Source organism: Myotis daubentonii, chromosome 1 (genome assembly GCF_963259705.1).
Source record: "Myotis daubentonii chromosome 1, mMyoDau2.1, whole genome shotgun sequence".
Taxonomy (NCBI): Eukaryota; Metazoa; Chordata; class Mammalia; order Chiroptera; family Vespertilionidae; genus Myotis; species Myotis daubentonii.
Window position 1 is genome coordinate 47898007 of NC_081840.1, and position 16002 is coordinate 47914008.

The following is a 16002-nucleotide window of genomic DNA, read 5'->3' on the forward strand; positions in this document are numbered from 1 at the left end:
ATATCCCTTCTGGCGAATAAACGAACTGTGGTGCACACAGACATTAAGTATTATTCAGCACTAAAAACAAATAAGTACCAAGCCATGAAAAGACACGGAGGAACCTTAAATGCATCTTACCAAGTGGGAGAAGCCAATTTGAAAAGGTTATGTGCTGTATGATTCCAACTATATGACATTCTGGAAAGGGCAAAACTATTGATACATTAAAAAGATCAGCAGTTGGTGAGGTGGGGGTGGACTTAAAGAGAACACAGAGGATTTTTAGGGCAGTGCAATTACCATGTATGATATTATAGTGATGGGCATATATAATAATACATTTGTCTAAATGCATGGAGTGTACAACACCAAGAGTGACTCCTTAGGTAAACTATGGTTGGTTATGATGGATCAATGTAGGTTCATCCTTGGCAAAAAAAAAAAAAAAAAAAAAAAAAAAAAAAGGGACCATTCTGTTGAGTGGTGTTGATAATTGGGAAGGTTATACATGTGTGGAAGCAGGGCATATATAGGAAATCTCTGTACCTTCCTCTCAATTTACCGTAAATCTAAAATTCTTCTTTATAAAAGCCTCTAATAAACAATTTTCATGCCATCAAGTTCACAAAATTCTAGTCTCTTGGGTGGAATTGCTAGGTCACAAGGTAATTCTATGTTTACTGTTTTGAGGAACTACCTGTTTTTTCAAAGGAGGTGCTCCACCAGATGTGTATGAGAATTCCAATTTCTCCATTCTCCCCAAATCTTATTATCTGTCTTTTTTAAATTATAGCCATTCTAGTAGGTAAAGTGGTATCTTTATGGTTTTGATTTGCATCTTCCTGATGACTAATGATATTGAGCTTCTTTTCATATGCTTATTGGTCATTTGCACATCTTCATTGGAGAAATCGTTATTTAATCCTTTATCCATTTTTGAAGTTGGATTATTTGCCTTTTTATATCTGGACTAGTGACCTGGTGCACAAAATTCACGCAGAGTGGTGTCCCTCAGCCCAGCCTGCACCCTCTCCAATCTAGGACCCCTCGGGGAATGTCCAACTGCCAATTTAGGCCCGATCCCTCTCGCAATCCAGGACTGCTGGCTCCCAACTGCTCCCCCTTCCGATCTGATCACCCCTAACTGACACCACGCCAGCCTGCTCGCCCCAAACTGCCCACCCCCCCGCCGGCCTGATCGCCCCCAACTGCCTCCGTCTGCTGGCCTGCTCTCCCTCAACTTCTCCCCCTGCTGGCCTGCTTGCCCCCAACTGCCCCCGCCCCCTTTGCCGGCCTACTGCCCCTAACCGCCTCTGCCTCGGCCCCGCCACCATGGCTTTGCCCGGAAGGTCTCTCGGAAGACTCCTGGTCTAATTAGCATATTACCCTTTTATTAGTATAGATCAGCGGTTCTCAACCTGTGGGTCGCGACCCCTTTGGGGGTCAAACGACCCTTTCACAGGGGTCGCCTAAGACCATTGGAAAACACATATATAATTACGTATTGTTTTTGTGATTAATCACTATGCTTTAATTATGTTCAATTTGTAACAATGAAATTGGGGGTCACCACAACATGAGGAACTGTATTAAAGGGTCGCGGCATTAGGAAGGTTGAGAACCACTGGTATAGATTATTGGAGTTCACATATATTCCTGATACTAGACCCATATCAGACACAAATTTGCCAATATATTCTCCCATTCTGTACTTTGCTTTTCACTTTCTGGATAGTATCCTTTGATGTCCAACAGGTTTTTTATTTTGATGAAGTCCAACCTGTCTATTTTTTTCTTTGGTTGCTTATGCTTTTGCTGTCATATTATAAGAAACTGTTCCTCAATTCAAGGTCATAAAGATTTGCATGTGTTTCTTTCTAAGAGCTTCATAGTTTTAGCTCTTACATTTAGATCTTTGATCCATTTTGAATTAATTTTTTTATATATGGACTGAGGTAGGAGTACAAATTTATTCTTTATCAGCTTTTAAAACTAAGAAATAGATGTCTCTTTAGTTTCACTGAATAGTGGAGGTGGGGAGAAAGGGTAGCAAATTCCAAATAAAAGATGAATTTATGAACGAGAAGAAACCACCTGGTTTCTCTGTTGAGTCTGAAATTACCTTCAATAATTGTAAAAATCCAGTGCTTTGAGCACTGAGGTGGAAGCTCAGGGCTCTGTACTTTTTAAAAGACTAGCCACGTCAAAGGAAGGTTTCATATAGTAAGAGATACCTCCTGAAACCCAACAAAATCTAATTTAAAAGTTACTATATACCGATAATATAATCTGTACTTTGCTAGCCCCTAAAGTATAGTAAAATATACATAAGACCTGTTCCCACACTGTAAGGACCAATCTACTAGCGAGGGAAATAAAGCTGGTTTCCCAGGAAGCGGTTCAATCTCAAAGAGTAAAATATTTCAATTACATAAGCCTTTAAAAAAAGGTCACATTTCTTTTGGGAAGCATATCTTACTTGCAGATGCCAATAGGGCTAATGAAATATTCAAACAGGGGCACAAGCTTCCTGTGACACTAGGTTTGATTTTACAGCGATGTTAATGACCATTCCGGCAACTCTCTTTATGTGTGTTATGCAATGGGCAACCACTCACCAAATTAACAAAAACTTCCTGGCTTCAAAGACACAGATAGAAGAGAGTCTCTGAATTAAGAATGATGAGAAGATGTCAAAACGGTCTATGCATCTTCAATTACCTTTAATATACTCACGCATTTTCTAAGGGAATTATTCAAAGCTTAAACGGATTAGAAGTCTCAGTTTTAACTGCTGCCTAGGTCTTTAATTTTTAATAGTTTAGTGATTGCCTTTTTTGGGGTTCTCCCAATACTACAAAAGTGGAGAAAAGCAAAATGTAGTCAAAACCATATTTAGAATGATGTGGGCAGGTAAGTAGAAAATATACAAAATCAGTATATCCATTATTCTCAGGGAACAAACATTTCACTAAGACCTGCTCTAAGCCAGGCTCCGCAATCAGAATTCAGCTGCTACCTTCAGAGAGTCCATGGCCTAGCTTCATAAGAATCTACCTTAGAATGTCAGAAAAAGTTTGGAAGTTGCCTTATTTAGGGTGGAAACACAAATCTAACAGACACTAATACAGAAAGGCAGGCCATGAAGCTTTAAAAACAAAAATCCCAGCTGGTAACACTAAGATAACTTCCTGAAACTCAGCTCAAGGTTCTTCTCTTAGAAGATTCGCCTTGGGATCCATCTAATCTCAGAAGGTATCACACGTGGCTGACTTGGAAGCACCGTCTCATGGAGAGATGGGAATACCATTTATTGATCATCTGTTATGGGCCAGGCATACAATGCTTACCCTGTTTACCCCAGACACATAAACTTGGTGAAGCCAAGGAAGGTGGAGCCCAGGTGAGGTCTATGTACATTTTGATCCACCACCAAAGTATCAGATAAAAATATGGAAAATTGAGAGTCAAGCCACCAAATAGGTAAGTCCTTAGGATTCTCTGGGGAAACCTTGCAGGTTAACAGGGCAGGGAATTCCTGGCGTGAAACAAGGTGCAGTGGAATACGATTAGTTTATGAATGATTCCCATAAGGTCACATGGACTCCCGATTCTATCTACACTAATAAAAGAGAAAGATGTAAATTGACCGTACCTTCATGACAACCAACAGCCAATCAGGAGTATGCAAATTAACCCAACAAGATGGCAGGTTAATTTGTGTATGCAGGCACTGAGCAGCCAGGGGAGGGGTGGGACGTTTGTGTCGTTGCCATGGCGATGACGCAGGCATTCGGCACCGCCCCAGCCACTCCAGGCTTCTGGGCAGCGTGGAAAGGCAGAAAGGCAGCTCTGGCAGGAGCGAAGGCAGTGCTGGCAGCCAGGGGAAGGAAGGCCCATTCTTGCACAAATCTTCGTGCATTGGGCTTCTAGTAAGTAATAAGCATCCCTGTTCTAGTGTTTGGTCTTATGAGTAGACTGGCCCTCCAAGAAGGGCTTTCACCTAAAAATCCCTCGTAAGAGCTCTCCCTGAAATAATAGACTGTGCAGTCAGTTAACATGTCTACCTAACTACTTAACTAAGTGTCTACTTAACCACACCGAACAAGGCTTTATGGAAGAGAGATCAATATGCCGTTTACACTAGCTATAGAACTTTCTCTCCCCATACTTGGTACACAGGAATATCCAATCCTTCTTCTAATCCTAGGTCTTATTTATGAGGTTCAATTATGAAGACTTTACTTACTATCCAGACCTTCTTTTGAAGAATGCTGTTCTCTACTATAATCCATACATATTCAGAACAATTCCACTTAATTCAACAAATACTTATTGAAGTTCTACTGTATACTATGCTTTAAGTATTACTACTATTTCAACTTGTGCTCTTTTTTCAAAAGCATTGTCTAATTGGGATTTTGTCTATTCCAGGCACTCCAGGATGCCTGGGAAGTAAGTCCTGAATATGTTGCTTTAAAAGACCAAGGAAGCCTCAGCAGGTATATGACTAGTGTCCAAACTATAATCATTTTAGTCTTATACCAGAATTATACAGTGAATTATTAATAAAAGAGAAAGAAAACCACAGTCCTCATCTTGTTACAAAGACTAAGTAACTAAACATGAGATTTAAATAGAGCAATGACTGTCAATGAGCATTACATTTCTCAGGGTAAAGAGCCTTAGTATGGTAATACAATTATGAAATTCTGATTTCTCTATCAGGGCTGCACAAAAGGAGACTGCTTGCCATGTCATCGTCTATGTGTGATTTCACCCTTTTTGTAATTTTCTCTATTAAAAATTAAAGTCATAGCATGATTAGAATCACAGTGGATTAAGTTCCAATGCTAAGTACTTTAAAACTCCACATGACACAAGGTATGGCAAACAACCCAACCCCTACCTGAAAATAATTCAGAGGGGAAAACTAACAAGCAGAAAATTGCCTACTAAAAATCATTCGTTCTGGAAGTTTTAACAAGATGCTTTCTTAAAGAACAAAAACTTTGGGAAGAAAATTAGTGTACAACAATGATAATGTATCAGCATTAAAACCAATTTTTAAAACTCAAATAAATAGAGGTAATCTGGAAAAGCTAAGCGAGAAAACTCTTGGCATGCATTCAGCTCTTCTGTTTTTAAAATAATGTCTGACACACAGCAGTTCAATTTCAATATTAGCCTCTAAAAATTCCAAATCAACGTTTTACAACAATACGATTCTGTATGCTAGTACAACAAACCTCTTTGCTTACCTCAGGAATAACTGCAAATATTAAATAAATAATACTTTCTATGAATACAAGGTAAAAGCAGAAATACAGACATTGTTTACCTAATCCCCTCCTTGGCTAGCTCTCAAAATTCACCAACTTCCTCCCCATCAGGAGGGACAGACAGAAATGGCATACCTATAAGTTTTCCTCATGATAAAAGCAACTGAGATATTAGGGGTACAACTCCATCCTACCTAAAGGCAGAATGATATAGAAAATTTAATATCTTCCTTCCTGAACAGCCAAGAGGATGGATCATCCCCTTAAGAATTCTCTTTCGCCAAGAAACAAAATGGTCTAACTACTAGAGCTACATTAGCCTTTGGTGATTATATTTTAAAAGGCATGTATAATAAAGGTGTGGCTAGCATGCACAAGCATAAAGCAAGATGTTTCTTGCTACTTTTACCACCAGCACTTACCTCAGTCCTTCCTTCCAACCCTCACAGTAAGCCCACAATCCTATTTTTATAGGGAAGAGTTTAAAATACTTATGTTTATACTAGAGGGCCAATGCATGAAATTTGTGCAAGGGGCTCGGCCTTCGCAGCCGGGGTGGCTTGCCTCAGCCCTCACAGCCCTGGCTTCATCTGGAAGGTTGTCCGGAAGGATATCTGGAAAGACGCCGGGAAGGTCATTCAGCTGTCTGCTCTAATTAGCATATTACACTTTCATTATTATAGACTAGAGGCCCGGTGCACAAAAATTCATGCACTGGGGGTGTGGGGTCCCTCAGCCTGGTTTGCCCCCTCTCAAGTCTGGAAGCCCTCAGGGAATGTCCTACTGATGGCTTAGCCTAGGCTACAGTCTGGCCTCCCTCTGCAGGAGGCGACAGGACCAATCAGGGGAAGGCACTGCCCCTATCACCCTGCTGCTGCTGCTGCTGCCACTGCCGGCCACTGCGACTGCGAGGTCTGAGCCCCGGGGTTTGCAGCCACTGGGGCTCACAGCTGCCTGAGCCCACGGCTACCAGAGCCTCATGGCTACCAGAGCTCACGGCTGCCAGGGTTCACGGCTGCCTGAGCCCACAGCTGCATGAGCCCTAGGTCTTGCAGCCAGCCCTGGGCCTCGCAGCCACTGAGGACATCTGGATGGATGTCTGGATGGACATCCGGAAGACGTCTGCTCTAATTAGCATATTACCCTTTTATTAGTATAGATAATTGAATATCTGCCATGAGGGGAAATGTTGACCTTGTGTGAAAATAGAAGCCATGCTCCTCGAGCTTTCTCTCCTCTATGTCCACCATCCAGTATCAAGCACATCTTTAGTTTCATCTATATGTCAACATCAAACCAGCAGCCATAGGTACCTGATCCAAATAAAACTTTCATTTGTAATTTCCCACGTAGGAATCCACGGGCCTCTAAGAGCTGTACTATCCTTGGACAAGGCTTTTGTCACCTGAGTCTAACTTTCCTCCTGTGTAAAATAAGTGGTGAGGCCCAGGTAATCCCAGCCAGCGTCCAATGCCATATGTCTGGGCACATTTCCTTGTTGTTGGCTTGCTCAGAGGAGGGAGAAAACTAACTTCAGTCTCAGCTTCTTGAGTTCAGTTGTCCCGAGGGAAGAAAGTAATAAAGAGTGGTAGTGAGCATGTTAATTTATTTCCCACACTCCAATCAATAGTCCTTCGGTCTGCCTGAGCCTTTGATTGCAAACTTCCAAGGGACAAGAGCCCCACCTTGACAGATGTCAGTAAGCTGTTTATGTTATTATTCCAGCAAAATGGTGTTTTGATGGTTGTTGGGTTTTTTTGTTTTGTTTTGTTTTGCTTGTTCAAATGAGCAAAAAACAACAAAACAAGCACTTGTATTTTCCTCAGCCACAAAGAACATGGTTCTGGCAGGTATTGGACACTACTGTTGCTCTGAAAAATTATTCACGTGTCAATCATTTTGAAAGCCTCAAATGTGTGACCAACTCCTATTAAAATGTCTTATATGTACTTACATGTGCTAGTTAGTGCCTTATATGTTCTCTTTATGTGCTATCACCCAAATGCTTGCAAACCATTAGGATGACTGGTTTGAAGTCAAAGGCTGTGGGAAGAAACATGCTCTCAAACTCGCCCTCTGGCAAGTGGGAGAATGTGGATCTGTCCCACCATTCAGGGCAGAATGCAGATGAGTTTCACAGGGAACTCGGATCTACCCTCTCCATAGCCTCGGTGTCCCGTGCCTCCCTCCACTGCACATGCACACAGGAGCAGCCTGCAATCCTTTCTCCGGCATCCCTTCCCGTCTGCCCACTCACATCTCTGCAGCCTCCAGCAAAATTACATCACGAGAGTGCAGTCTGAAAGCCTGGCTAGAAACACGGCCGTGCAGATTGGCTGGATTTGAAAGAGAATCTTATGCTTTAAAAAGACAGGTGGCACCCTTTATAATTCCTCCCTGCCCATTACTTCAGCCCATACTCCCTCCAACAACCCTGGCGCCTCCACCCTGGCCTCCTCCCCCCCTCCCCCCAAACACATGCAGTGGGAGTTCCCATCCTCTCCCAGCCCTTGTCAGGGCACAGGAGCCTACCTGTTCCCAGCAGCTGCTGGCTTCCTCCCGACTCTCCGGCACCACTGCACTCTTAACAGAATGGGTGCTGACACCTCTAAAACCAGCAAAAGGCATTTCTTCGTATTCCTTGCCCTAGCCACAGCCTCTGCCCTCTTACCTTTCATTCAATTATATGGATGAATAATTAAGACTCTGATAGTGAAAAATCCTTAGCTTACACGGCAGCCACAAAGCCTGCCCCTAGCCCGGAGCAGGGGGTGCTGACACAGGCTGGCGCTCTGAAAGGTTCCAGTTGTGATCAGGATGACTCCAACTTGGGAGAGCTCTCCTAGCGGGTTCATTTAGGCATGAATAACAGAAAAGTAGGTCAGGGGCCTGAGTCATAGCCTGAAGGCAGATCTGCACCCTTGCTCGTGAAAAGCTAAGCCCCACAGTTCTGTTCTGCATGGTTTGCAAGATGTGAGCAATGACATCTGTGGATGGGTCCTGTGCACGGCCCCACTGACATGTCCACATCAGACTTGATGACTAGCACAATGACAATACACACCCCTGCATCGTCCAGTTATCCCCAAAGCCCAACAATACTCCCCTCAAGCAGTCAAAAAAGTGATCTACGATGCTACCGGTACAAGCAGCTTTCGGGACAGCATGCTCCAGCTGTCCCAGGCAATCGCTTCTGATTAAGACGGGCTTGCTCTCCCTGCGTTGCATTGTTTGAGCTTATCTGGTCAGTAGCTGTCACAATGTGATGGTCTTAGTCTTTAAACTTACCTTAAAAAATAAACCCTCTTCTTGCTTTTACTCTTTTATCAAATGTACATGTACATAAGCGCACACACATACACCCCCCCCAACACACACACACACACACACACACACACACACACACACACTTTTGACATTACATGCAGGACAGCTGAGGAATTAAATCAAACACTCTAGTGCTTTAAGACAACCTGACAAAGCAGCAGAGAAAAACTGTCAAAGCTTATCCTTTACTTTCATCTCCTTTTCCTCTCTTAACTGTGATGTTTTCTCTCCTTTCTGGCCCCATAAGAGGAAATGGTATGTTTTTCAACAGCCCAATTTCTGAGGTGAAGCAACAAAATAGCCCACTCACAGGTGCTACCTCATTTGAGACCTTCCCACTTCAAGCCCTGTCTGGGCCCAAACAGCCCAGCCACCTGTGGGGTTTCAGACCGTCCACAGAAGGGCAGAGGTGGCCTCCTCTATTGGACAAGAAGCAAGGAACCTCCTGAAGGGTTACAACAACCTATAAATCCAACACAAAAGTAATATGGCAAGCCAGCTAAGACCAATTTAATTCTTTCAAAACTGGGAACAAATACGGAAATATGTGACAATATGCAAACAGCACACACAAAGTTGCAGGTCAAGCAGTGTGAGTATTTCTGGATCGAATGAAGATGAGAGTTCAATTGGCCATTGAAAACCAGTATCAATAAATTGCTTTCTGAGTGGAATACAAAATTCACATGCAGCTCTATTATGAAACCATTTGAAGCCAGGCCCTGAAGGTATACCCACCCCAACACACTGAGGTATCAGATCCCTCATTCTCCTGCAATGAGGTAAGAAGTGGAAATCCTGGATCTCTTCATCACACAGTTGACAGCAAGGGGGAAAGTTACAATAGTATCCCAAGCAAAGAACCAGCTAAGGGCAGATCTCCCATGAGTGGTGAACTTGATGGGCTACTCTTCAATGGAATGACAAATCAACAGATCTTCCAACAATGAGAGCGTGTGGGCCCTTCCCTCATATTTTACTCTCTTTCCAGCCTTATTCTCACCCCCAAATAAAACATATGAACTCAAAAGAAAGAGCAAAAACCAAAGGTTCCACATCTAATGAAAAACTGCCCAATGAAAGTCAATTTGCTAAAAAATAAAGGATGAGAAGAAAATGCATAGTCTAAATTTTTGTCCACGTGAGTATTAGCAGTAACCCCAAAGCTGATCATCTACAGCAAATGGTGAGCTCCGTTGGTACTGGCATGGGTTAGCAATGATTTAAACTTAAGGTAAGATACATTTACATTCCAGAGAGGTCTAACATTTCACATAATAACCACAGAGTGAACTTACAGCTATTCTCTTAGCAACACAGCCAGCTAAAGCTCATTCAGAAATTTACACTTGGTTTTGGCAAAAATGGAACCATCACTAGATCACTGGGTGAGCTTTATAAGATACTAACATTTTCTTTGATTTATGAGCTATGAGACTGTCAATAAAAACAAAACAAATTATTTTCTACACGTATTCAAACCACCAGCCTTCTTCATGCTTAGTCATAGAAAAACAACCCTGAAAATAATTCTTAAGTACTACTCTGTTTACCTCCACTCACCTGGTTTGGGATATCCTGTTCCAAAGAGTTTTGCTTCCCTTGCCATAGTCACGTTTAATTCTTTTCTGCTGCAGCACAGGTTTATCAGCTGAGGGCTTAGTTAAAATCTCCACTGCCCACTCAAACAGCCACTCCACATGGATATTAAGTAAAGCAAATCCACTTAGTGACTGCGCCATGAGGAGGGCAGGCCATATTGATCATCCTGATTAGCCCTGTCAGCTGGAGGAAGAAAGACTGGCTGGCGCTCAGAGCCCGCTGTGCAGGGCACACAGACAGAGACAATGGGCAGCATCGACGTCCTCCGAGCAATTGGTTTGGGCAGTGATGGATGCTACGTGGGCAGCTTATGGGGTTATTAAGGATGCAGAACTAGCCCAAGAGAAACCCAAACTCCATCTCCTTTTATGAAGATAAAGTTGGATTGTTCATGATCCAGTGCAGGACTAAGGAAGCTTTTGCCTCTCATCATCACTGACACAGGCCAAAACTAACTAATTCATAAATTAAATAAGAAAAGACTACTCAGTGAGTATGTGTGTAAGGTTGTGTACAAGATTACAAAGCACGACTTGTCTGCATTTTAAAATAAGAACAGGATAGATGACATTCTTCAGTAAACAAAATGTATTTCAGTCCATGTTATTTAAGCTATATCATTAACTACATTACTTAAGGGAAGAGAGAAGAGCCATGGCTTTTTCTACACCTGCTCTGTGCATATCAAGGGGCACCTGCTTCATAGATTAGGGAACATCACACTCCAGTCCTCACCCTGCAAATTGGACTGAATGGAGCATGGATGGCAGGTATCTCCAACCACTTCACCCCCCTCCAGACCGGAAAGATTCTTTCCAAAGTTGCAATTAAATGACTGAAATTAGAAATCGTCAGGAAAAGAATTCCCCTATATTTACAGACACATGCATGCACTCATTCACTCACACCCTCCCCCATTTCTTTCTTCCTGTGCCCTCAAAGAAGTCCCTCCTAATTACTTACTGGTATAACCTGGAGTGAATTGCTTTAATGTTCTCATACTCGCTTTCCAAATTAGGACTAATAATCATTTCCGCATTAAGAATACCAACGCCTACAATCATAGGAACACCCTGAAGATTACATTAAACCGATTAGGTCGTGCCTGGTAGAGTTCACATTCAAAAGATATCCTTGCCCTTCCCTCTGCTGCCCCCGCACCCCAGCACTTAGGCCCATCGAACCAAGAAAAGCCCAGCTTCTGTGCGATGCCTTCCGGGAAGGATGACAGAAGAAGCTTTCTTCTGGACACCAGCAAGGTTTTCGCCTGACATCTAACACTAGCAGCGCGGCTCTCCAGTCCCAGTTGGCTTTCTGTCCGAAGGCCATCTGTGATGGGAGGCCCCCTTGGTAGAATTTGCTAGAAACTCTGTGTGGAGAAATCTCCAGATTTTGCCCGTCCTTTTGAGCACCTGATCATGGAAACATGAGGTTCTGTTACATTGGGCCAATTCCTCTGAGGTCAGGGAGTTCTTCGCAGCAAATGAGAGGACTCCTGTTCCAAGAAGCCTAGCCCAGCACATCAGGCTGCAGGGTACCAGGTACCCGGCATGATTGCAGCGCCTCCACCACCACCACCACAGGTGAGCATGTTGCTGCTCATAACTGAGTTTCACAGCATGAGGACCTAAGTCCTTCCATTTAAGTTCCCCAGAGGATGCCTGAAACCACAGAGAATACTACACCCCATATATACTATGTTTTTCCTATACATACCTATGATAGAGTTTAATTTATAAATGAAGCACAGTAAGGTAAGCAATAATAAAATAGAAAAATTATAACTATTCTGTAATAAAAGTTACGTGAATGTGGTCTCTCTCTCTCTCTCTCTCTCTCTCTCTCTCTCTCTCTCTCTCTCTCTTTCTCAACTAATTTCATAACCAAGACAGCTGGAATAAAGGATCTAACAGGCAGGTAGCATATTACAGTGTGGCTACACAGGCAGGTAGCATATATAGTGTGGCTACACTGGACAAAGGGATAATTCACGCCCTGGGTGGGAGGGAGCAGGAGAGTGTGAAATTTCATCATGCTACTCAGAACAGTATGCAATTTAAAATGTACAAATTGCTTATTTCTGGAACTTTCCATTTAATATTTTCAGTCTGTGGTTGACCGGTGTAACTGAAACCACATAAAAGCAATGCCATGGATAAGGGGGAATAACTGTATAGGGTTGGGGCTACACAGGGAAGTTGAATCAATGTTACCAAGACACTGCATTTTTATCATTATTGACCTTTAAAAAGAGTTTAAAAAGAGTCATTAGGGGCGCTGTTTCCCTTGCTTCCTGTAACTGTGTATCAAATGTCCTTTCTCCTCATCCTAACAATAATAATGGGCAGCACACTGTGCCCCAGATGCCGCCATGCCCACTGAACACTCAAAAGGACACTGTCACCCAGCACGACCCTGTATCCCTTCGCTGGGGTTTCAGCTTGTTTGCTGACACGCTGACCTGAGTCCGTGAGCACTGGCAATATGAGCAAATAAATACTTAAGAGACACAATCGATTCCTTAAGTCCCAAGGTGCTACACAAAGCAGGTTTAAGGAATCTGAAAATTCACTTTGATGAAACAACAAAGGCAACAAGCAGCTAGCCCTACAGACCACTCCCAGGAGGTTAAGATTAAAAAGACCATAAAAGCGCCTTCAAGTGGTACAGGATTCTGGTAAATTGTCTCTTATAATATATTGACCAAATTAAAACGGAAGGTGCACCAGACACAGGAGTCTCCTGCCTGAGGAACATTTTACTGCATTGATTATAAACGCTGCAGTTTAAAACTTGGCTAAACTCAGAGCCCCTTCAAGCTGAAGGTCAGTAAGAGGCTGGCCTTCAACCTCTGCCCTTTTGTATTGGTTGTTATATTAGCTCCCTAGAGCTGCCATAAAGAACTGCCATATAGTGGGTGCCTTAGAACAATAGAAAACTATTCTCCCACAGCTACAGAGGCCAGAAGTCTGGAATCAAGAGCTACCGGTGGGTCACGCTCCCCACAAAGATTCTAGGGAGAATCTCCCCTGCCTCTCTGAGCTTTCTGGGGGCTCCGACGTCACACGGCTTTCTTGTCTGTGTCCCTCTGTGTCCTCTCCTCTTCTTACAAGGACACCAGGCATCGGGTTAATCTAGTATGATCTCATCTCCATCCTTAAGTAATTGCATCTGCAAAGACTATTTCCAAATAAAGTCATATTCTGTGGTTTCAGGTGGACATGAATTTGGAGGGGACATGAGTCAACCCACTACAGTTATTAATGAAGAGTCCGGTTTAAGTCTTTGGCAAGAATTACTTTGAATTAAAAAAAAAAAAAAACTTGCTGTAGAAACAGGAAACTATGGAATGTTATCTTCACAGCCATCATAACAGGATCATGGGACATGGGAGTGACCTCATGTAAAGAGACAGACTGAAGATGAGCTAAGAAGGCTGTAATTCTGAGCAAGCCCACACCAATAGCTTCCCCACGTCTCTTGCTCTTCTATAAAGCAATAGAGCTATTTTATCAGAGTCAAACATAAAAATTAAGTGACATTTTTTCAGGAAAGAGATGCAGGACTATCCCCCCCTCACACCTCCAACCCAAGAAAGACTTATACACAAGACATATGAGAGCATCTAAACAAAAGGTGGATAAAGGCATAGGAGGAAACTTTCAAGTTAAATGTAAAATTAAATGTAAGTCTGTAAGAACGTTCCCAGGGTCCTGGCCGATTCTTGTTGAAGAAGTGAAATTGTGTATGTGAAGCATCACCTGAGAGATGAATCAGCTTGGGTAACTTGGCCTCCTTCACTTTTTCCTTTCTGAAAAGAAAGGACTTACCATCTGGAAAAATGCCATCTCCATTCCTCGTCTCATCTTTAATGCTACAGCGTACGTTTCCTCTAATTAGCAGAAGGTATAAACTCCTTCTTCTACATCTTCAGCACTAAAATCTTGTCCCTGCTCCATACATTTGATTTAGAAGTTCCAGAAAACCCAAATGGACAGAAACCCCAAAGGGGAGCTATTCAGTGTGACAGACACGTCAAAAGGGCAGGCAGCTCAGCAGTCAGAGGCGCAAAGTAGCAGCCAGGGCTGTGGCCATGTCAGGCGGCCTCTCGGGTCCAGGTGTGACAGCCCACAGGGCTGCTCACAGAGGCATGACTGAGGGATGAGAGTCAGCCGTGCATCCCGCTTCTGTTACAGTCGCATTTCTTCTTGCCTCAAGTGTGCTAACGGTTCTTTATAGATGCGAAGTCGTTGATTAAGTGGGTACCCTCTGCATATCAGATCAGGGCGGTAAAATGTCAATGTCACTTAGCTGGGGGACAGGGCAGACTGAGAAGCCAAAACCAGGAAGTGATCACCAGAGGCGTGCGAAGGGTGGTTCCAGAGGGAGAACATGTCTAGGATGGGCTGCCTGTCACTGTGGTTAGACTCTCTGGGCTAACCCGTAACACAGAGGTGACAGAGGGCCTTGGCCTGGCTGGCTTCTGCCTTCTGCTCAGACTCATTCCAGCTGCTGTACAGTTTTCTCCCGGTGCAGCAAGCTGACAGGCTGAAAATGAAGCAGCTGACCCCTCCCCTGATAATACCTGTGCCCTGTGGGTTATAAACTGGCAGTCCAGACTATCTGAGCCTGCAGATAGAAGGGTCCCGGGTTCGATTTCGGCAAGGACACCTACCTCGGTTGCACGTCTCTCCCCGGCCCGGGCCTGGTAGGGGTGTGTGCAGGAGGCAACCAGTCGATGTGTTTCTCTCACATTGATATTTTTCTCTCTTTTCCTCTCTCTAAATATCAATGGGGAAATATCCCCAGGTGGGGATTATTTTTAAAAAAGTGGCACTGGACAAATTGCTTATCTGAAAAAATAGTACGTTAGATCATACTTAATACTAGTACCACAATAACATTTATTTAAATTAAAAATTCTATGTTTAAAATAAAAGCATTGCACAGTAAGATTTATGCAATTTACTTGAGTCAGGGAATAAAAGGTCTTTCTAAGTAAAAACAATGGAAGAGCAGACGTCACAGAGACATTTCATGATATAAAAAGTAAAAATATTATTAAGTCAAAAGATAAGCAATGAGCTTTGAAAATATATCTGTAGCATATGAGAAAAGTTACTATTTACCAGAGATAAACTAGATAAAACAAGAAAAAATATAATAAAATATGCTACTACAAAATGGTTAAAGAATAGTAACACATTTATCACAAAAGAATACTAATAGCATGACAATAAAAGGTAAAAATAAAGTTTATCCTTAATAACACCTTTAAAATACAAATCCAAACCAGACATTCTCTATCATGTTAGCAGGGATCTAAACACTCATCATGTTGGCGAGAAACACAGTGAAACATACACTCTCCTCCATAGGAGGTACAATTTGGGGGCAGTCAATATGGCAATATTCTTGAAGAATCTTAAATAGGGACACTCTCTTTAGATGTATCATTTCATTTCCAGGAGTCTATTGAAAGGAAATAATTAGAAGCAAGTATTTATGTTTTAGGATAAGCATCACTGCTTTTTTCATGAGCAGAACATGAAATAATAAACTACACCTAAAAGAAAAAAAAAATCCACCTAAACATTAGTGAAATTTTTTGAAAATTCTACATTTATTAAAGAAATTTGGATGATGGTGAAAAATTCCTCACCATAAAAGCAGTACTAGGAAATTTTATCGGAAATTTCTACAAAACTATCAGGAAACTGACTCTCCTAATTGTACACAAACTCATTCTAACAGAAAAAGGATAATAAAGAGAAGAATTCTTTACATTATTCTATGATGACAATATAAT

The 16002-nt window shown here is 42.5% G+C and overlaps 1 protein-coding gene across 14 annotated transcripts in view; it reads right to left on the minus strand.

Moving 5' to 3' along the window:
• TLN2 (talin 2) overlaps positions 1-16002 on the minus strand; it is a 421164-nt gene that overhangs the window by 204936 nt on the left and 200226 nt on the right. The window contains exon 1 of one of the 14 annotated variants that reach the window (XM_059699540.1): positions 10155-10176. The exons of the other annotated variants lie outside the window; for them this stretch is intronic. The gene's annotated coding sequence lies outside the window, so the exon portion shown is untranslated. Of the gene's footprint in view, positions 1-10154; positions 10177-16002 lie in introns of those variants that run through there. 14 annotated transcript variants of the gene reach the window in all.